Raw genomic sequence first — 22,691 nt, 5'->3', positions numbered from 1 at the left:
TCGAAGCAGAGATCGTGTCCCCTTATTGCGGGATTCTCATCAATACGGGCGTGAGTAACCCAACCTTGCCATTTACACATCCCTTGGGAACAGGCGAGTTTTAAGGCGAGTGGGGAGGCGTTTGATATTCACTGCCTTTATAAGGAGATAAGGATTCCCTTTCTTCACCCACGCCTTCTCTTCTTCTCTGCCCTTCCATTCTCGAGCTCCAGCGCCCAAGTTCCCATCTTCTCCACCTCAAGGAAGCACTCAATTACGTCTGGATCCGGAGGCCAAGGCAAGTGGATGGTCTCCTCCGTCAAGGAGAAGGACATTACCCAGCTGTCGGAGTAAATGGCCACGGGTAGCCTAACCGACTGCCCCTGGCTCTTCCAAAAAATTATCAGGCCTTTGGGCCTTCAAGCATTTCAAGCATTGGGCCGCCTTCCCCGGTCGGCTATTTCTAAAGCCGACTCCCAGAAGGCGACCCAGCCTCAGCAACCTCCCCCCAAGATAACCACGGGATGGCCGACTCTAGGAAGCCGGCCATAGAGGATGCCGACTCCCCAGAGCTGGCCATGAAGAACGCCGACTCCCCAGAGTCAGCCACGAAGAGCGCCGACTCCAAGGAGCCGGCCAAGACCGCAACCACCAAAACTACACCCACATAACGGTGACGAGACGGGGTATGGCCACAGTGCGGCCCACTACCCCCGAAGCTGTGACACCCAAAATTTTATTTGGATTTTTCAAAAAAAATTATTGGACTTGAGGGAGGTAATTTAAATTTTTCTTCAAAAGAACCCTCCCTTTCAAAATATCTTTTATGGCAAAAAAAATTTATTTGGATTCACCCAAGACTTGTTTTTTGGTCTTGAAGGTTCTTGTTTTTTTTATTTGGACTCAAGACAAAATGCTTTTCATTTGGGGAAGGTGACTTTTGAAAATCTCTTTGAAAATGCACTATGGCTTTTGGAATAATCCTTTACCACTTTTAACAATTCCCTCTTGCCATGGCCTTAGTGCAAATCCACTCTCCTAACCCTCCCCTCATCTTTGGATCATGTTTTGCATCAAATCCAGCAAGTTGAACCTCCCCCTATGATTATTTTTCCATTTAAAACTTATCAAATAAATTTCTGCCTTCTATTCTAGCCCTTGGAGATTTACAAAGGAGCTACCATCTCTGCTTTGATTTTTGCCCCCAAACCAATTCCCCTTCCTAGTCCTTTGAACCCTCAACCAAGATCCAGGAAGATCCACTGGTCTTCAGTTCAAATTTTTCAAACTATACTTGCTGCAAGTTTGGACCAGATTTGTCAAATTTGGTGAAATTCATTCAAATCTTTCTCCAAAAATTCCAAGTAAAATCAGGCAGCCTCTGGGTGCATTGAGTGGTCACCTCACCAAGTCCCAGCCCCAGGAAAATTTTTCTCATTGCCAAATCATTCTGTCGAACACCTGTAGTGCATTGTCAAAATCAGGTTCAGAAAAGTTCAGAGAACATTTCAGTGCTACTGTCGTTTTCTTCAGAACTTGTTGTCGATCTCGACAGTGCCCCGATGTCGCCTTGCTCCCCGTCCCCTCCCCCTTGTCCCTGCACCGCACGAACGCCTGGAGCCTTGCGGACGTCGGCGACGAGCAGGAAGAGGTGCGCCGCCCCGTGACCGACGCCAGCGGCGGCTTTGCGGCCGCCAGAGGGAGGCGCAGCACAGACGGCGCCGCCCAAGCCACCGGAGCTCGCCGCGTGGCCTTCCACTCCCCAGAACACGCTGCCACTCTCGTCGTGAACCGCAGGGCGCGGAGCGCACTCTCTGCCGCCGTCGTGCCCGTGCGGCCACCCCACCGTGGACCGGCGCCATTACGCCAAGACCAACCGAGATTTGCGGGGGAACGGCACCAGTGCACCTCACTGATGCTGCCTGGCCACCTAAACCACCTGCTCATCCACGACATCGCCGTAATTGCTCGCCGGAGATTCTCCGTTCACGGCCACCCCCTCGATCCACCTATAAATAGAGGCCCCAAGCTTCAACTCGAACCCACACCATCCCTGCACTCCACCTAGAGCACGCCTAGCCACTGGAAGAGCCCCGAGGAGGTCTCCTTCCTCAACTCCGGCCGCCGCGACCCGCCACGGGATCCAGCTCGATTCGCTCCCGTGCGTGCACCTCTGCCTCCCATTCTTGCCAGTAGCTTCCCTATGCATCCACTCTTCTGACCCGCGCTTTAATTCGAGGTTTGCAGCTCACCACCGGAGTTCCCCACCATCACCCGAACCACCGTCTGCCGGAGAAAGTGTCGCCGTCGACGTGGTGCTCTCCGACGGTCGAGTCCACCACCCACCGACGTGGAAGGACACGCTGAAGCTCTTGGTACCCTCCGATCCTCCTGACTCACCGTGGTTCGACGCCGGCGTCCACCGCAGTCTTCGGGCGCCGGCGAGCTTTTTTAAACCTGACATGTGGACCCCCCATGTCAGCCTCTGTGCTATTCTCCCTCGAACCGTTTTCTGTTGGCGCCTTCGGGCAAAATACGTTTTCTCTCTTTAGCTAGTGCTTTTCTTTCCGAAGCGTTTTCTGGTTTCTCAGTTTAAACCCTGGGACTTTTCTGTTTCATTACAGATGAGTCCCTGGACAGAAACCTTTATAACTTTTTAATAAAAAGGGATTTTTGAGTGATTCTTTTTCTGACAGTCTTAAAATTTTGTCTAGTTTTTTATGGGATTTATTTGGAAAAAATTTGGAGAAGTTTCTGTGCACGCGTTGGTTTTCACGTTAGTACCCGTTTTCGTTATGCCGTAGGTTCCGGAAGAGGTGACGGAGCCGCGAACTTCGCCGAGCTAGACTCCGACTTCTCCTAACCAGGCAAGCATGTTTGAACCTTTGATATGATAGGTGTTTTGCATGTTTGCGTGAAAGTTTGTGCGTGACATATGAGTGTCGGTGAGTACCTCGTTGCTTGTGAGGCAACTACCCGCATGTTCCTAAGTTGCGATGATCTCTGATGAGAGATGGCCTAACCATGTGGTGACATGAAGAGCAGCAAGGTGGTACTGTTGTAGCATACCAGCCTTGCGTCATCCGACTATTTCCGACGATAACGTGGACGGAGTCACGTTATCGTTCTTTTCCCTTCCGTGCTACCACGTGTTTCTTTGCCAAGATGCGGTTTAGTAAGTTGGTAACCTCTTTCCGTGTACACACCAAACAGAGGGGCCGGGATGATGGTTCCTTGGCCCAGGATTAAAGCCAGTCATCCGGTCAGGGGGCATGGGTGTTTCCGGTTGGGACCGATAGGGGGGGCACCCCCTTAGAGCGCGCGTATAGAAATTTGATCCCATGCTACGCGAGGTTGTAGCCTCCCCATCTCAAGGTTTTTCTTGAACGTTGCCGAGGGTGATCCCTGGCTTCGGAAGATTGAAAGGGTGTGTACTGGTTAGATGCGTTTCTTCCAAAACACCGTAAACGGAACTAGTCCCTGTGACTACTGAAATCCGTTGGCTGTGGTTAAGTACAAACTCTGCAGAGTCAAATCCTTCCAAGTCATCGTATCCATGATCAAGTAGAGTAATCGGTACATCTCTATCTATCCTCGTGGAAATATATTCCCGGTGAACAAGCTTAAGTGGTAAACCCAATTTAATTGTTATTCCTGCGGATGGACTAACCTTATTTTTGTATTGGTGATAATTTATGTTCTCGAGCTACTGTATTATCAAGCTACAATATAAGCCCTTTATGTGATGTCGCTCAAACGTCCGACTGTGGCATGTTTTGTATATTACTTGCAATATAAGCCCTTTATGTGATGTCGCTCAGACGTCCGACTGTGGCATGCACTGCCTTTATTTCCTGTTATAAGCCCTTTATGTGGTGTCGCCCCGATGCCCGACTGTGGCATTATTACTCTTGCAGTTTCCTCTCGAGGAGTCATTCAGACCCTCGTTTGGCACCAGTGTTATTATTCTTGCAGTTACCTCTCGAGGAGTCATTCAGACCCTCGTTTGGCACCAGTATTATTATTCTTGCAGTTTCCTCTCGAGGAGTCATTCAGACCCTCGTTTGGCACCAGTATTACTATTCTTGCAGTTTCCTCTCGAGGAGTCATTCAGACCCTCGTTTGGCACCCAGTAGTTATTATCTCTATGTCTGAACGCACTGGTTAACTTGTTCATATGCTTCATGTTTACATTTGTTATATCTTATGTCCGAACTGTCTTGCGAGTACTTTCATAGTACTCACCTGGCTTGTTGATTTGGCCAGATGTTGACGAAGGCGATCTCTTGGATGAAGAGTTTGATAGCGCGTCCGACGCCTAGAGGAATCCCAGTCAGTCCTGCGCGATCCCGGATATTGGTCACTTGTATTATATACGCTTCCGCCACCCGCAATAAGTCTCCTCGAGCCTCACTCCGACGCTCGAAGAGTTGTAGTCTTCAGGAGTCATATCACTCGCTTCGCGGTGATATTTCCACCACCGTTATTATCGTGAGTTAGTAGTTATGCCACCCCATCCGCCGTCTTGTGTTATCGGCGTGCATGTAATAAATTGTTGGGCAGTCTCCGCTCAACCTTGTATTATATTCAGTACTCCTGGTATTTTTCTTCTGTGACCAAGATATTGTCTACCAGTGAGAAGGAATTCTTCCTTACTGGTCCGTAAAAGGGATTGGTCTCTCAATAATTATTTTATTGAAAAACCGGTCGTGACAGAAGCCCGAGGCAGGCATGGCCACAGGACGCCGTACGGGACGGCCATCTCCCGTCCGGCTCGGCACTGTAGCCATGCTGGCCTTAACGTCACCCACGACAGACGCCAGTACGGCCCACGGGCGGCGGGCCCCTTCAGCTAGAGAGAGGCGCGAAGGCGGCCCGGTCTCCCCCAGTCGGCCAAGGGCGTAGCCGGCCCCCAGAAGCCGGCTACCCCCTCCCTCGAAGCATGTGCCACATTAAGGAGACAAGACGAGGTAAGGCTACAGTCAGAGCCCTCGAGGCGGCACACTGTAGCCATGCTTACCTCGACGAAGCCCTCGTCATCAGGGGCGAGGCTACAGTAAGCAGCCGCCGGCAAGACCCTAGGCGGTGAGGCGGCACACCGTAGCCACGCTTAACATGTCAGGAATGTGTACGCGCATCCTGAGTGCTGTATCGCGTGTTTGCTTTTCGCGTGTAAGATATATGCTAAGCAGTTCTTCTCTGTGCAAAATCGTTTATGTTTTCTTAAAAACCTTGAGGTCTTTTAAATTGTTGCCTTTGCAAGATTTTCCTTGTGCTGCACAGCTTTTCTCATGGGTTTTGTAAAATAATACCCCAGACTGGAAAAATGTCTCGTCCGTGGACTCGCTCCATGCCCAATCGGCCAGAAGAGGTTTATGGGACACAGACTAGCAATAATTTCACTCAGGGTCAGTCCAGTCAACAGGACAGCGAAGCAGCCCTGTCTCAAGTATGCCGTCTCTTCGAGCAAAGCCAGCAACAGCACCAAGAGATGATGAATCATGTCATCAATATGGGAAACCACCGTGAGCCCTATCAACCACATTCCAAGTTGTCTGAGTTACAGAAGACTCGCCCCTCAACTTTTGCTCACACCGATAGGCCACTGGAAGCCGATGATTGGCTCCGTGACATTGAAAGGAAACTGATCATTGCTCAGTGTTCAGATCATGAGAAGGTACTTTATGCACCACACTACCTTACTGGAGCAGCTGCAGCATGGTGGGAAAACTTCCTACACATGCATCCCAGTGAACACAACATCACCTGGGAAGAGTTCAAGGAAGGCTTCCGTGGGGCACACATCCCCAGGGGCATCATAAAAATCAAGAAGAGAGAGTTTGATCACCTGAAGCATAGAGGCATGTCAGTGACAGAATACAATGGTCGGTTTACCCAGCTATCTCGTTACGCCTACGACGAGCATATGACAGAAAACAAGAAGATGGAAAAATTCCTGGACGGCCTGGCACCAGCACTAAAATGCCAACTGGTTGTACACACTTTCCCGGATTTTAAAACTCTGGTTGACAAGGCCATTACCTTGGAGAATGAGCGCCGTAGTCTGGAAGATCTCCGTAAGCGAAAGAGGGACAAGACGACTCTTGCTCGCATCAACCGAAGCAAGACTGGGGTTCCAAGGACAGAAGCAAGGAGATCCACGACCGCTGATCCAAGGCCCATCAGACAGTTTCATGCCAGAGACAAGGAGTAGACATACCATCCAGGGGTCACCTGCTATGCTTGTGGTGAAGAAGGGCACTATGCTAAACAGTGTCCAAAACCAAGGAACTCGGCCCCCAAGCCAAACAATGGTGGAAACAATCCAGCCCCCAAGCGCAACAATTTCAATCCCAACAACAACCACAAGAAGGGTCACCTGAACCATGTGACCAGGGAAGAAGCGCAGAATGCCCCAGACATCGTGCTCGGTACGTTCCCTGTCAACACAGTACCTGCCACGGTTTTGTTTGATTCTGGAGCCTCCCATTCGTTCGTTTCGAAGAGTTTTGTTTTACAACATGGTTTTCCGATACTTCCCTTGGAAAAATCTATGATCATCAAGTCCCCCGGAAATAAGCAAATCGCTCAGGGTTACTGCCAAGGAGTGGTCATTGAGTTCGAAGGACTACAATTCCAAGCGAATCTCATCGTGTTGGAGAGTAAAGGACTGGATGTCATTTTAGGGATGGACTGGTTGACCACCAACAAAGGATTCATCGACTGTTTCAATCGGACAGTGATTCTCACTCACCATCACGGCAAGACAATAAGGGTTTCCGCTCAAGAAAGGCCACGATCACAGCAACCAAAACTGAACAAAATACATTGCAGAACTGAGAAAAGTTCCAGTGGTATGCGAGTTTCCTGATGTGTTCCCTGAAGAACTACCAGGCATGCCACCAGACCGAGAGATAGAATTCAGCATTGAACTAGCACCTGGCACCGGGGCCATCTATAAGAAACCTTACAGAATGGCACCCTCAGAATTGGTGGAGTTGAAGAAGCAGATAAAGGAATTATTGGACAAAGGATTTATTCGAGCCAGCTCCCCACCATGGGGTTCGCCTGTGTTGTTCGCCAAGAAAAAGGATGGGACGCTGAGACTGTGTATAGATTATCAAGCCCTTAATATGGTCACCATCAAAAACAAATATCCGATGCCACGGATAAATGATTTGTTTGACCAGCTCGCACAAGCCAAGGTATTCTCAAAGATTGATTTGAGATCGGGATATCACCAATTGAAAGTACGGACAGAAGATATCCCCAAGACAGCATTCAATTCCAGATATGGGTTATACGAGTTTACAGTGATGCCTTTTGGACTAACGAACGCCCCCGCATATTTCGTCCACCTCATGAACAAAGTGTTTATGAAATTCATGGACAAATTTGTTGTGGTATTCATTGACGATATTCTGGTTTACTCAAGGACACCAGAAGAGCATGCTGAGCACCTCAGAATTGTTTTGGGAGAATTAAGAAAACACCAGTTGTACGCCAAATTTAGCAAGTGCGAATTTTGGCTAAGGCAAGTTGGTTTCCTAGGCCACATATTGAACCAAGAAGGCGTGGCCGTAGACCCAGAAAAGGTCAAAGCCATACTTGACTGGAAGCCACCCGCCAACGTTACAGATGTGCGGAGTTTCCTGGGAATGGCCGGATATTACAGAAGATTTATTGAAGGATTCTCCATTGTGGCAAAACCAATAACACAGTTGCTCAAGAAGGACAAGAAATCTGTATGGACGGAAGCATGCGAGAAAAGCTTCCAAGAACTCAAGAAGAAGCTAACAACCGCACCAGTTTTAACTGTGCCAGACATACACAAGAGTTTTGAAGTTTATTGTGACGCATCCCGAAAAGGTCTCGGGTGTGTGCTAATGCAGGATGGCAAAGTTGTCGTGTATGCCTCCAGGCAGCTGCGAAAACATGAGGAAAATTACCCAACACATGACTTGGAGCTAGCAGCAGTTATACATGCACTCAAGGAGTGGAGGCACTTTCTGTTGGGGAATCGCTGTGAAATATATACAGACCATAAGAGCCTCAAATATATTTTCACACAGCCAGAGCTAAATTTACGCCAACGACGCTGGTTGGAATTGGTCAAGGACTATGATGTCGGCATTCACTACCATCCAGGGAAAGCAAATGTAGTGGCCGATGCCCTTAGTCGAAACCCCAGCCCGGACAACGACGATCCGCAAAACTTGAGGCCTGAGTTTCGGCAAGAGTTTGCTAGGCTCAACATGATGTTAGTCTCTGAGGGCACCGTATCAAATCTGGAGATACAACCCACCCTGGTGGAACAAATTAAGAAGGCTCAACAGGGACATCCCAGCATCGAAGGTATAAAGAAGAAAATGAACCTTGGCAAGGCTTCAGAGTTCATCACAGACAGTGAAGGAATATTATGGTACGGAGACAGACTTTGCGTACCTAACATTGAGGAACTCAAGCAACAAATCTTGACCGAAAGCCACACCACTCCATACTCAATCCATCCCGGAGGAACTAAAATGTACAAAGACATTCAGGAAAGATTTTGGTGGCACGGTATGAAAAGAGATATAGCCGCATTTATTGCTTGTTGCGATTCATGTCAGCGCATCAAGGCCGAGCATCAAAAGCCAGCAGTGCTACTCCAGCCAAACAGGATACCGGAGTGGAAATGGGATGAAATAGGAATGGATTTCATCGTCGGACTGCACCGATCACAGCGTGGAAATGACGCCATATGGGTCATCACAGACCGACTAACCAAGGTTGCTCATTTCATTCCCGTGAAGACTACGTACTCCACACAAAGACTGGCAAAACTTTATCTCTCCCGCATAGTTTGCTTGCATGGAGTCCCAAAGACTATAGTATCCGACCGAGGCACACAATTCGTCTCCAAATTTTGGGATCACCTACAACAAGCTCTGGGCACGCAACTAGCTTTCAGTACAGCGTACCACCCTCAGACTGATGGACAAACGGAACGTGTAAACCAAATCCTAGAGGATATGCTGAGAGCCTGTGTGCTCACCTATGGGTCCAGTTGGGAAGAGAGTTTGCCGTATGCCGAATTTGCTTACAACAACAGTTACCAAGCCAGCTTGCAAATGGCACCCTTTGAAGCATTGTACGGACGAAGGTGTCGTACCCCACTAAATTGGTCAGAAACAGGTGACAGCCGTATCTTCGGCCCGGACATGCTTAAAGAGGCCGAGGAGAAAGTTAAGCAGATCAGGGACCGACTCAAGACAGCACAGAGCCGACAAAAGAGCTACTATGATCAAAAACATCGTGAGGTCAGCTTTAAACCCGGTGATTCCGTATACCTCCGAGTATCTCCTATGAGGGGTCTGCAACGGTTCAAAATTAAGGGGAAGCTAGCCCCGAGATTTATTGGACCATTTTGTATAAAGGCACGAAGAGGCACGGTAGCCTACCAACTAGACTTGCCCAAGGAGCTGTCAGACGTCCATGACGTATTCCACGTCTCACAGTTGAGAAAATGTGTGAGTAACCCGGAGAAGCATGTACCTCATGAGAACATTGATATGCAACCAGACCTCACCTACAGAGAGAGGCCAGTAAAGATATTGGAAGAGTCTGAAAGGAGGACCCGTCAGAAAACGACAAAAATTTTCAGGGTTCAGTGGAGCAACCACACCGAGGATGAAGCTACATGGGAAAGGGAAGATTTTCTCCAGGCAGAGTATCCATATCTATTTGAGGATCAGCAGAAATCTCGAGGACGAGATTTTTCCTAAGGGGGTAGGTGTTGTGACACCAAAAATTTTATTTGGATTTTTCAAAAAAATTTATTGGACTTGAGGGAGGTAATTTAAATTTTTCTTCAAAAGAACCCTCCCTTTCAAAATATCTTTTATGGCAAAAAAATTTTATTTGGATTCACCCAAGACTTGTTTTTGGTCTTGAAGGTTTTTGTTTTTTTATTTGGACTCAAGACAAAATGCTTTTCATTTGGGGAAGGTGACTTTTGAAAATCTCTTTGAAAATGCACTATGGCTTTTGGAATAATCCTTTACCACTTTCAACAATTCCCTCTTGCCATGGCCTTAGTGCAAATCCACTCTCCTAACCCTCCCCTCATCTTTGGATCATGTTTTGCATCAAATCCAGCAAGTTGAACCTCCCCCTATGATTATTTTTCCATTTAAAACTTATCAAGTAAATTTCTGCCTTCTATTCTAGCCCTTGGAGATTTACAAAGGAGCTACCATCTCTGCTTTGATTTTTGCCCTCAAACCAATTCCCCTTCCTAGTCCTTTGAACCCTCAACCAAGATCCAGGAAGATCCACTGGTCTTCAGTTCAAATTTTTCAAACTATACTTGCTGCAAGTTTGGACCAGATTTGTCAAATTTGGTGAAATTCATTCAAATCTTTCTCCAAAAATTCCAAGTAAAATCAGGCAGCCTCTGGGTGCATTGAGTGGTCACCTCACCAAGTCCCAGCCCCAGGAAATTTTTTCTCATTGCCAAATCATTCTGTCGAACACCTGCAGTGCATTGTCAAAATCAGGTTCAGAAAAGTTCAGAGAACATTTCAGTGCTACTGTCGTTTTCTTCAGAACTTGTTGTCGATCTCGACAGTGCCCCGATGTCGCCTTGCTCCCCGTCCCCTCCCCCTTGTCCCTGCACCGCACGAACGCCTGGAACCTAGCGGACGTCGGCGACGAGCAGGAAGAGGTGCGCCGCCCCGTGACCGACGCCAGCGGCGGCTTTGCGGCCGCAAGAGGGAGGCGCGGCGCAGACGGCGCCACCCAGCGCCGCCCAAGCCACCGGAGCTCGCCGCGTGGCCTTCCACTCCCCAGAACACGCTGCCACTCTCGTCGTGAACCGCAGGGCGCGGAGCGCGCTCTCTGCCGCCGTCGTGCCCGTGCGGCCACCCCACCGTGGACCGGCGCCATTACGCCAAGACCAACCGAGATTTGCGGGGGAACGGCACCAGTGCACCTCACCGATGCTGCCTGGCCACCTAAACCACCTGCTCATCCACGACATCGCCGTAATTGCTCGCCGGAGATTCTCCGTTCACGGCCACCCCCTCGATCCGCCTATAAATAGAGGCCCCGAGCTTCAACTCGAACCCACACCATCCCTGCACTCCACCTAGAGCACGCCTAGCCACTGGAAGAGCCCCGAGGAGGTCTCCTTCCTCAACTCCGGCCGCCGCGACCCGCCACGGGATCCAGCTCGATTCGCTCCCGTGCGTGCACCTCTGCCTCCCATCTCTTGCCAGTAGCTTCCCTATGCATCCACTCTTCTGACCCGCGCTTCAATTCGAGGTTTGCAGCTCACCACCGGAGTTCCCCACCATCACCCGAACCGTCGTCCGCCGGAGAAAGTGTCGCCGTCGACGCGGTGCTCTCCGACGGTCGAGTCCACCACCCACCGACGTGGAAGGACACGCTGAAGCTCTTGGGACCCTCCGATCCTCCTGACTCGCCGTGGTTCGACGCCGGCGTCCACCGCAGTCTTCGGGCGCCGGCGAGCTTTTTTAAACCTGACATGTGGACCCCCCATGTCAGCCTCTGTTCTATTCTCCCTCGAACCGTTTTCTGTTGGTGCCTTCGGGCAAAATACGTTTTCTCTCTTTAGCTTGCGCTTTTCTTTCCGAAGCGTTTTCTGGTTTCTCAGTTTAAACCCTGGGACTTTTCTGTTTCATTACAGATGAGTCTCTAGACAGAAACCTTTATAACTTTTTAATAAAAAGGGATTTTTGAGTGATTCTTTTTCTGACAGTCTTAAAATTTTGTCTAGTTTTTTATGGGATTTATTTGGAAATTTTTTGGAGAAGTTTCTGTGCACGCGTTGGTTTTCACGTTAGTACCCGTTTTCGTTATGCCGTAGGTTCCGGAAGAGGTGACGGAGCCGCGAACTTCGCCGAGCTAGACTCCGACTTCTCCGAACCAGGCAAGCATGTTTGAACCTTTGATATGATAGGTGTTTTGCATGTTTGCGTGAAAGTTTGTGCGTGACATATGAGTGTCGGTGAGTACCTCGTTGCTTGTGAGGCAACTACCCGCATGTTCCTAAGTTGCGATGATCTCTGATGAGAGATGGCCTAACCATGTGGTGACATGAAGGGCAGCAAGGTGGTACTGTTGTAGCATACCAGCCTTGCGTCATCCGACTATTTCCGACGTTAACGTGGACGGAGTCACGTTATCGTTCTTTTCCCTTCCGTGCTACCACGTGTTTCTTTGCCAAGATGCGGTTTAGTAAGTTGGTAACCTCTTTCCGTGTACACACCAAACAGAGGGGCCGGGATGATGGTTCCTTGGCCCAGGATTAAAGCCAGTCATCCGGTCAGGGGGCATGGGTGTTTCCGGTTGGGACCGATAGGGGGGGCACCCCCTTAGAGCGCGCGTATAGAAATTTGATCCCATGCTACGCGAGGTTGTAGCCTCCCCATCTCAAGGTTTTTCTTGAACGTTGCCGAGGGTGATCCCTGGCTTCGGAAGATTGAAAGGGTGTGTACTGGTTAGACGCGTTTCTTCCAAAACACCGTAAACGGAACTAGTCCCTGTGACTACTGAAATCCGTTGGCTGTGGTTAAGTACAAACTCTGCAGAGTCAAATCCTTCCAAGTCATCGTATCCATGATCAAGTAGAGTAATCGGTACATCTCTATCTATCCTCGTGGAAATATATTCCCGGTGAACAAGCTTAAGTGGTAAACCCAATTTAATTGTTATTCCTGCGGATGGACTAACCTTACTTTTGTATTGGTGATATGCCGCCTGCGGGGTTCCTCCAGTCGGATCCGGCTGCATCTGGCACAGGCGGTACGAAGATAGAGTCCGACTCTGGAGACGGCTTGATGGACGGCTTGAGGAGGCGCTGGAGGGAGACGCCAGTCGGTATGGCTTGTCGGGTGGAGCCGATCCATGCTAGGGCATCTGCTTGGTCGTTGTCGGCCCTTGGCACGTGAAGGAACTCACACCCTTCGAAGTATGCGCTGATCTGCTGGACGAGGAATCGATAGCTTGCCATGTTCGCGTCCTTGGCGTCCGAGTCGCCAGACGACTGCTGGACCACCAAGTCTGAGTCGCCGTAACACAGGATCCGGCGTATGCCGAGCTCTTTGGCTAGCCGGAGCCCATGTACGAGCGCCTCGTACTCGGCCACGTTGTTGGAGGCGGCGAAGTGGATCTGCAGCGCGTATCTGAGCTTGTCGCCTTTGGGAGAGGTGAGGACGATGCCGACTCCCAAGCCGGTGCGCATCTTGGACCCGTCAAAGTGCATCTGCCAATGGGTAGAGTCGGGAGCCGGCGGTAGGTACTGGGTCTCGGCCCAGTCGACGAGGAAGTCGGCCAGTGCTTGGGACTTGATGGCGGTGCGGGGTCGGTAGAAGATCGTGTATGGTGCCAATGCAATGGCCCACTTAGCCACCCGGCCGGATGCATCTCGGCTGCCTATGATCTCGGCGAGCGGAGCGGTGCACACGACCGTGATGGGATGCTCTTGGAAGTAGGGCTTCAGTTTCTTGGCGGCGAAGTACACCCCATAGCACATCTTCTGGTAGTGCGGGTAGTTCTGCTTTGAGCTGGATAGCACTTCGCTTAGATAGTACACCAGCCTCTGGACTAGCTGGGCTCGGCCTTCTTCTGGGCGCTGGACCACAACAACAGTACTGACCACTCGGCTAGTCGTGGCGATGTAGAGGAGCATGGGCTCCTTTTCAGTCGGCGCTGCCAGGACAGGCGGAGTGGTCAGCATTTTCTTCAACTCATGGAAGGCTTGGTAGGCTTGGTCATTCCACTCGAAGTGAGTGGACTTCTTCATGAGTCGGTACAGGGGGAGAGCCTTCTCTCCTAGTCGGCTGATAAAGCGATTCAGGGAGGCCAAACACTCGGTGAACTTCTGCACATCTCGCAGTTTGGTGGGAATCTCCATCCTCTCGATGGCCTTGATTTTCACAGGGTTGCACTCGATGCTGCGTTCGGAGACCAGGAAGCCTAGCAGCTGGCCGGCTAGTAGTCCGAACACGCACTTCTTGGGGTTGAGCTTGATTTGGAATCGGCGCAAGTTGGCGAATGTTTCTTTGAGATCTTCCAGCAGGGTGCCGCGCTTCTCTGTCTTCACCACAATGTCGTCTACATAGACGTGGGCATTTCTGCCGAGTTGTTTCAAGAGGCATTTCAGCATGCAACGCTGAAAAGTGGCACCGGCATTCCTCAAGCCGAATGTCATAGTCAGGTAGCAGAAAGCTCCAAATGGTGTGATGAAGGCAGTCTTCAGGCGGTCAGCTGGGTCCAACTTGATCTGATGGTACCCTGAGTAGGCATCCAAAAAACTCAACAGCTCGCATCCGGCTGTGGAGTCTATCACTTGGTCAATCCGTGGCAGAGCAAACGGATCCTTGGGGCAGGCCTTGTTCAGGCTGGTGTAGTCTATACACATACGCCACTTGTTATTCTTCTTCAGTACCAGAACCGGGTTGGCAAGCCACTCTGGAAAAAACACTTCCATGATAAAGCCAGTGGCAAGGAGCCGGGCTATCTCTTCTCCCACGATTCTTCGCTTCTCTTCTGACAGTCGGCGGAGGGGCTGCTTGACCGGCTTCGCGTCAGCTCGGACATGTAATTTGTGCTCGGCGAAATCCTTCGGGACACCCGGCATGTCCTTTGGGGACCATGCAAAAATGTCTCGATTCTCACGGAGGAAGTCGATGAGCTCGCCTTCCTATTTACTATCATGGGCCGGACTACAATGGCATAATTAACCATATTAATACAATGAAGAGGGGAGGCCGGATATATGGACATATATGAGTTTTGACACTTACGATGCAGCCGGGGGCTTGGGTCGGGGGCGTCGCTCCGGACTGCTGTCGACATCCCACGTGGAGTTATCCGCCAGGGAGCCATTCCCCTTCTTGGACGTCTCCGCCTCCAGATTCATGGAGGCCGCCCTCTTCTTCTTTCCCTCATCAGGGGAGGGTTGTTCTCCTCCTCCTGTTCGTCATCGTTGTCCTCAGCGGCGGAGGAAAGGGTCTCTTCATCTTCGGACGTCACGTCCGAAGCACCCTTGCGACGGGGGCCACCTTTGGCCCCCTTGGCCTTCTTCTTGGCCTTCTTTTCGGGCGACCAATAAGGCGCCGGAACCAGCATCTTCGCCAGGAGCGGGATGACTGGCTCTTCGGGCAGCGGAGCCAAACTCTAGATCCGCTCCGCTCTCTCCGTCCACACCTGAAACAATACAACAAAATATTAGGCTTCCTCCTTGAACAGACAAGTAGAAGGTGCACCTTGAGAAAAGGAGAACTTACCGCATTGGCGGGATGGGTGTGATCGTGCCCACGGTCCGAATCTATGACCGGCGGCTTCTCGTTGCCCTTGAAGAGCAACTTCCAAGCATCTTCGTGAGTAGTTCCGAAGATCCCCCCAGGGTCTGGTGCTTCTCCGGGTCGAATTCCCATAAAGGGAAGCTTCGGCTTTGGCAGGGGAGAATCTGGCGAACCGGCATCACATGGATCACATCGACGAGCTTGATGTTTTTATCCACCGTACTCTGAATGCGTGTTTGCAGCGCTATCAGCTCGTCAGACGCAGACCAGTTGGGGCCCTTTTCCGTCCAGGAGGTGAGACGCATTGGAGCTCCGGCCTTGAATTCGGGAGCCGCCGCCCAAGTGGCACCGCGTGGCTCTGTGATGTAGAACCATTGCTTCTGCCACTCCTTGACGGTCTCCACAAAAGTGCCCGTGGGCCAAGTAACGTTGGGCATCTTGCTCACCATGGCGCCTCCGCACTCCGCATGTTGACCATCCACCACCTTCAGCTTCACGTTGAAGATCTTGAGCGATAGGCCGAAGTGGGGCTGGATGCGGAGGGAGGCCTCGCACACGACAATGAATGCCGAGATGTTGAGGAAGGAGTTCGGGGCTAGATCATGGAAATCTAGCCCGTAATAGTACATCAGTCCGCGGACGAAAGGGTGAAGTGGAAAACCCAATCCGCGGACAAAGTGAGGGAGGAAAACTACCCTCTCAGTAGGCTTCGGGGTAGGGATGACTTGCCCCTTGGTGGGCAGACGGTGGGCGATTCCTTTCGCCAGATACCCGGCCGCCCGAAGCTGGTGTCGGGTGGTAGGTGCGACATATGCCAACGGGTGGCTTATCATAGTGGGTGCCAGTAAGACGTCGCCGGTGCTTGGAAACGGGATGAGGCGAAGACATGCACGCCGGCGAATCTTACCCAGGTTCGGGGCTCTCCGAGGAGATAACACCCCTAGTCCTGCTCTACGGGGTCTCCGCATGATCACTAGATCGGGAAGAGTAGCTACAAATGCTCCTAGAGCTGATGGGTTCAAGGGAGAAGAAGAACAAGGCTAGCTCTTGCTTCCCTCTCTCTATGGTGTGTGTGTAACTCTAAGAAGCCAACCCTTTGCATGGGTGCCCCGGGGGGTTTATATAGGCCTACCCCCGGGGGGTACAATTGTAATCCGGCTGGGCACTGGTCCCAACCGTCAGTGTCTACGCTCGCCGGTTTCTTCGCCGGCCGTTGGGGCCCGCCGGCTGCCGGCCTCTTGGTCGACAGGCCGGCCCCACCGCCTAGGGTCTTGCCGGCGGCTGCTTACTGTAGCCTCGCCCCTGATGACGAGGGCTTCGTCGAGGTAAGCGTGGCTACAGTGTGCCGCCTCGAGGGCTCTCACTGTAGCCTTACCTCGTCTTGTCTCCTTAATGTGGCACATGCTTCGAGGGAGGGGGTAGCCGGCTTCTGGGGGCCGGCTACGCCCTTGGCCGACTGGGGGAGACCGGGCCGCCTTCGCGCCTCTCTCTGGCTGAAGGGGCCCGCCGCCCGTGGGCCGTACTGGCGTCTATCGTGGGTGACGTTGAGGCCAGCATGGCTACAGTGCCGAGCCGGACGGGAGATGGCCATCCCGTACGGCGTCCTGTGGCCATGCCTGCCTCGGGCTTCTGTCACGACCGGTTTTTCAATAAAATAATTATTGAGAGACCAATCCCTTTTACGGACCAGTAAGGAAGAATTCCTTCTCACTGGTAGACAATATCTTGGTCACAGAAGAAAAATACCAGGAGTACTGAATATAATACAAGGTTGAGCGGAGACTGCCCAACAATTTATTACATGCACGCCGATAACACAAGACGGCGGATGGGGTGGCATAACTACTAACTCACGATAATAACGGTGGTGGAAATATCACCGCGAAGCGAGTGATATGACTCCTGAAGACTACAGCTCTTCGAGCGTCGGAGTGAGGCTCGAGGAGACTTATTGCGGGTGGCGGAAGCGTATATAATACAAGTGACCAATATCCGGGATCACGCAGGACTGACTGGGATTCCTCTAGGCGTCGGACGCGCTATCAAACTCTTCATCCAAGAGATCGCCTTCGTCAACATCTGGCCAAATCAACAAGCCAGGTGAGTACTATGAAAGTACTCGCAAGACAGTTCGGACATAAGATATAACAAATGTAAACATGAAGCATATGAACAAGTTAACCAGTGCGTTCAGACATAGAGATAATAACTACTGGGTGCCAAACGAGGGTCTGAATGACTCCTCGAGAGGAAACTGCAAGAATAGTAATACTGGTGCCAAACGAGGGTCTGAATGACTCCTCGAGAGGAAACTGCAAGAATAATAATACTGGTGCCAAACGAGGGTCTGAATGACTCCTCGAGAGGAAACTGCAAGAATAATAATACTGGTGCCAAACGAGGGTCTGAATGACTCCTCGAGAGGAAACTGCAAGAGTAATAATGCCACAGTCGGGCGTCGGGGCGACACCACATAAAGGGCTTATAACAGGAAATAAAGGCAGTGCATGCCACAGTCGGACGTCTGAGCGACATCACATAAAGGGCTTATATTGTAGCTTGATAATACAGTAGCTCGAGAACATAACGGGGACTTCGACAACTGGCCCGGGGACTGCCGTAGTCGCACCCAGCCCGGGGACTTCAGAACCCGGCCCGGGGACTGCAGCAGTCGGCCCGGGGACTGCAGCAACGCAAGAAGCGATGGCCGACCCCAATTCCACACCTCCCAACCCACCCACCCGAGTCATGGTGGCTACACTAACAGAAGAAGAAGTCACAGCTCAATCATGGGCCCAGCCCATCCTCAAGTTCCTAGTCAGCAGAGAGCTGTCGGCTGATGAGATCTCAGCAAGACTAGTGCAACGACGAGCCGGAGCATATGCAATAATCAACAGAGAGCTTGTGAAGCGCAGCGTCACTGGAGTCTTCCAGCGTTGTGTCGAGCCAGAAAAAGGAGTGGCAATCCTGAAGGATATCCACCAAGGCGAATGCGGCCACCACGCAGCCTCAAGATCACTTGTGGCCAAGGCTTTCCGCCATGGTTTCTTTTGGCCGACTGCCTTGGAAGATGCCAAAGAGATAGTCAAGAGCTGCAGAGGATGCCAAGTCTTCAGTTCCAAGCAACACCTGCCGGCTTCTGCACTCAAGACCATTCCCCTCACCTGGCCCTTTGCCGTCTGGGGACTGGACATGGTGGGCCCTTTCAAGACAGCCCGCGGCGGCCTGACACACCTGCTTGTCGCCGTGGACAAGTTCACCAAGTGGATCGAAGCGAAGCCGATCAAGAAGCTGAACGGGTCGACTGCCGTAACATTCATCACCGACATCACTACTCGGTACGGCGTGCCGCACAGCATCATCACCGACAACGGCACGAACTTTGCCAAAGGAGCACTGGCACGTTTCTGCGCGACGCAGGGCATCCGACTGGACTTAGCGTCCGTTGCCCACCCGCAGTCAAACGGCTAGGTCGAGCGAGCAAATGGACTCATCCTCTACGGCATCAAGCCCCGACTAGTTGTACCACTGGAGCGATCGGCCGGCTGCTAGCTCGATGAGCTACCGGCTGTCCTTTGGAGTCTGTGCACTACACCCAACAAGTCAACCGGCTTCACTCCGTTCTTCCTTGTATATGGTGCCGAGGCTGTCATCCCAACCGACATCGAGTTCGACTCACCTCGGGTCACCATGTACACGGAGGCAGAGGCCAAGGAAGCAAGAGAAGACGGCGTCGACCTACTAGAAGAAGGCCGGCTGTTAGCACTCAGCCGGTCCGCCATCTACCAGCAAGGGCTGCGCCGCTACCACAACCGCAAGGTCAAGCCAAGATCCTTCCAAGAGGGCAACCTTGTGCTCCGGCTGATCCAGCTAACAGCCGGCCAGCACAAGCTCTCGGCCCCTTGGGAAGGCCCCTTCATCGTCAGCAAGGCACTAGGCAACGACTCCTACTACTTGATCGACGCGCAAAAACCAAGAGCACGCAAGAGAGATGACTCCGGCAAGGAGTCAGAGCGACCATGGACCGCGAACCTCCTGAGAAGATTTTACAGTTGAAAGCAGTATGTATCATGCTACCCATTTTTGTATTAAGTACGAACCAACAAGCCCCCCGAACAGTACTCGGGGACTGCCTTTATTTACCTATGAATGACGAGTGTCATATCCACGAATGTATCATTACATTTGATTTCTTGTCTGGAACCGGGTTCGACTAGTCGGCCCGGGGACTGGCCGCCTTGAGCTATATTAAAAGTTCTACCTGAAGTCAGACAAGTAGTGTGCCGGCTCCCGAGTCCTCTCTTGTTGAAAGTCGCAGCTCGAAGAACCGACTGTCCGACTAGCAAGAGACAAGGCAGAAAGGATGCCCACACGAAAAATGGCTAAGGACCAACGAACTTATATAGCAAAAAGACGGCCTCCAACCATGCTTGCCGGCTGTCAGAACAGTCGGCTGGCCGGCTTCCTAAACACTTAGCTCTAGTCCAGCAAAGCTAGAGTACTTGCCCCCCCCCCAATTGGCCAAGCACTCCTCTAGCTACAGATTGCAGAGCAACTGTTTGACTGTGGAGGCGGCAACCAAGGGAGGGCGGCAAAGGAAACAGCAGAAGGAAGAAAAGCAAAGTACGAGGAAAAGCCAAATGCATGCATAAGTTATATATATACATATAAAGCCCCCAACAGGCCGGCAATAGACATAAGTTCGAATACACCCCCAGTGGGTGGAATTGTGCAGACTTAACAGAATATTGTTCCAAAAGTGACAAGACAGGAAAACAAAAGACAGCAGACTAGACTAAGGCGCGGTGCGGGAGCCAGGCTGGTCGGTGGAGATGGCGTCGCCGGCTGAAGGAGTGGCCAGCTGGCGGGTCTCGGCTTGGTCACCACCGGCGGCAGGCGACGCACCCGCGCGTGATGTGGTGCTGGAGGCGCGGTCAGGCTGAGGCCGGTCGGCCGCTCCACCATCCGGCTCGGCGTCTTCACCCTCCTCCTCCTCCTCCTCGCCCTCGTCGCTGGAGTCGATCTCCTCCGCCGAGTCTTCACCGTCTTCCGGGTTCAGCCCGAACCACTCCTCCGGCTGGGCAACACCGTTGTCATCTACCTCAGGGGCGAAGACGCTGGTGTCGGTGTAGTCGGCGATCGCCGAAGCCCGCCGGATGATAGCCGGCCGCGCCGGCTCCAGCTCCGTGTCGTCTTGCTGCCGCCAGGTAGCCAGCTGATCCAGGCTCAGGCCGGGGTACCAGGCCTTGACGAACTCCAGCGCCCGCCTGGCGCCGGACCGAGCCGCCGAGGCCTTCGAGGCTTCGAAGCGACCGACTGCCACCTCCAGCCAGTCGGCAGTCCGACTAGGGGTGCGGGGAACCACTTCGCCAGGCCAGAGGGCGTCCAATACTTGCGCCCCGGCACGCTGAAGCCGGCGGAGCAGTCGGTGAGCCGGCTGGAGACGGGCCTGGATCGCCAAAAGCTGCTCCTCCAGCGAACGGCCAGCGGTTGGTGCAATCTCGAAGCCAGCCTGCCTTCGCGCTTGGCGGCGGGCCTCGATGATCTGGTTGGCGGCGGTAGAGTAGCCAGGGAAGTACTCTGTGCAAGGAAGAAAGAGAAAGAAGAGAAAACACCAAGTCAGAAAACGATCCAAAAGCAGCAGGCGGCAAGAAAGGACGAAGAAGTAGGCGGCTTACTGTCGACCAGATCTTCAATCTGACCATAGCCAGTGATCAGAGTCTGCCTTGCTTCAGCCCAGCCAGCCGCTTCCGTCTCGTACTCGGCCTGGAGGGCGGCTTTGCGGTCCTGCACCGCATTCAGAGCCGCCTTGTGGCCCTCCTCCTAGTCGGCCAACTTCTTGGCCAGGCGGTCGCGTTCCTGCACCAAGGCGGCAAGCTCGGCCTCCTTGGCACGAAGGGCAGTCTGAGACTCTCCCAGCTGTGCCCTCAGACCGGCGTTGGCCGCTGCAGGGACAGCAGAAAAAGAAGAAACAATAAGAGGAAGTCGTCAAGGAAGATCCGACCCGACTGCTCAGCAGTCGGCCCGAATCTCGGGGCCTACACCTAGTGGGTGCGCTGACGCGCCCCCACGTGAGATCAAGAGCAAAGCACTTACCCCGGCTCTCAGTTAGGTCGGCGGTCTTCTGGGTCAGCTCCCGAGCCTGGGAGTTGAAGGCAGCCGCGCGAAGATTGTGGTAGTCCTGCAAGATATGCAGAAGATCGAAGTAAGAACAAGAACAGCAAAGCTAAATCCACTAAGAAGTTCCAAGCCGCCTGCTCAGCAGCCGACTCAGAACTCGGGGACTACACCCAGTGGGTGCGCTGACGCGCCCCCACGGAAGAAATCAAGATCAAGAAGAAGCAAGATAAGAAGACTAACCCGGATGGCCGCCCGCGTCGCAAGGAATTCGTCGGTGTACTGCCTCAGCGCCGTAGCCTGGGCCTGGAGCCGGGTCCGGACGTCCTGCGCGGCCACGTTCATCACGGCCGTCCCCCCGCCCGGCGTCCACCCCGAGGTAGCGCTCGCCACCTCCACATCCTGGGCCGACGAGCTGGAGCCCGCGGCCGGCTGAGGCTCCGACGCAGCCTTTTGCGGCTCTGACGCAGCCTTCCCCGCGCGCCGGCTCGGCGGCATCCGGACCGCCAGCTCAGTCCTCGCAGCCGGCTCGCCCCCCGCCGACTGCGCAGGCGGCAGATCAGGCCGGCCGCCCTGAGCCGCCCCAGTCGGCGGGGTCGGCACCGGCGCCCTCTCCAGGATGACGACGTCGTCGTCCCTCCCCAACCCCGGCTGATCACCGCCGGCTTCCTCTGGCGGGGGCTCCGGGGCCCCAGGCGCTGCGACGCGCAGTGGGGTGACCAACAAGGCCCCCTCCGCCGCCGCCGTAGCCGCAGCCTCCGCTTGGGCCTTGGCTGCGGCGTCGGCGCGCGCCTTCGCCGCCTCCTCCTCCTGCGCCGCCTGGGCGGCCGCCGCCTTCCGTGCCTCCGCCTCCCGCGCCTCCCGCTCCTCCCGCGCCTCCCGCGCGTTCCGTTCTGTCGCCGCCTGAAGGTCGGCACGGGGGTCCACGCGGCGAGTGGTGCTCCCAGATCCCCTCAGCGACTCGACGACGGAGGCGGCAGCCGCCCGCTCGAGCGACAATGGAGCTCTGGTTGTTTGGAGAAAAAGACAAGGATTCAGGAACCACCAGAGAAAAGAAAGAAAAAAGAGTACACAAAAGAGTTCGAACTTACGCCGACACCATCTGTGGTTGTTTCACCGTCTTGCGGAAGCGAGCCGCCTTCGCGGCCGCCTCTTCCCGCCTGGTCGCCGCCGCCCCGCCCCTGGGTTTCTTCGTCCGACTGCCGAACAAACCCTGTGCGGCGCGACACTTTTGCCTGCCGCCCCGAGCAGGTGGTGCAGCGGAGGAACCCGCGCCGCGGC

This window comes from Aegilops tauschii, chromosome 2 (genome assembly GCF_002575655.3).
Source record: "Aegilops tauschii subsp. strangulata cultivar AL8/78 chromosome 2, Aet v6.0, whole genome shotgun sequence".
NCBI classification, from domain to species: domain Eukaryota; kingdom Viridiplantae; phylum Streptophyta; class Magnoliopsida; order Poales; family Poaceae; genus Aegilops; species Aegilops tauschii.
This window is presented reverse-complemented; position numbering follows the sequence as displayed.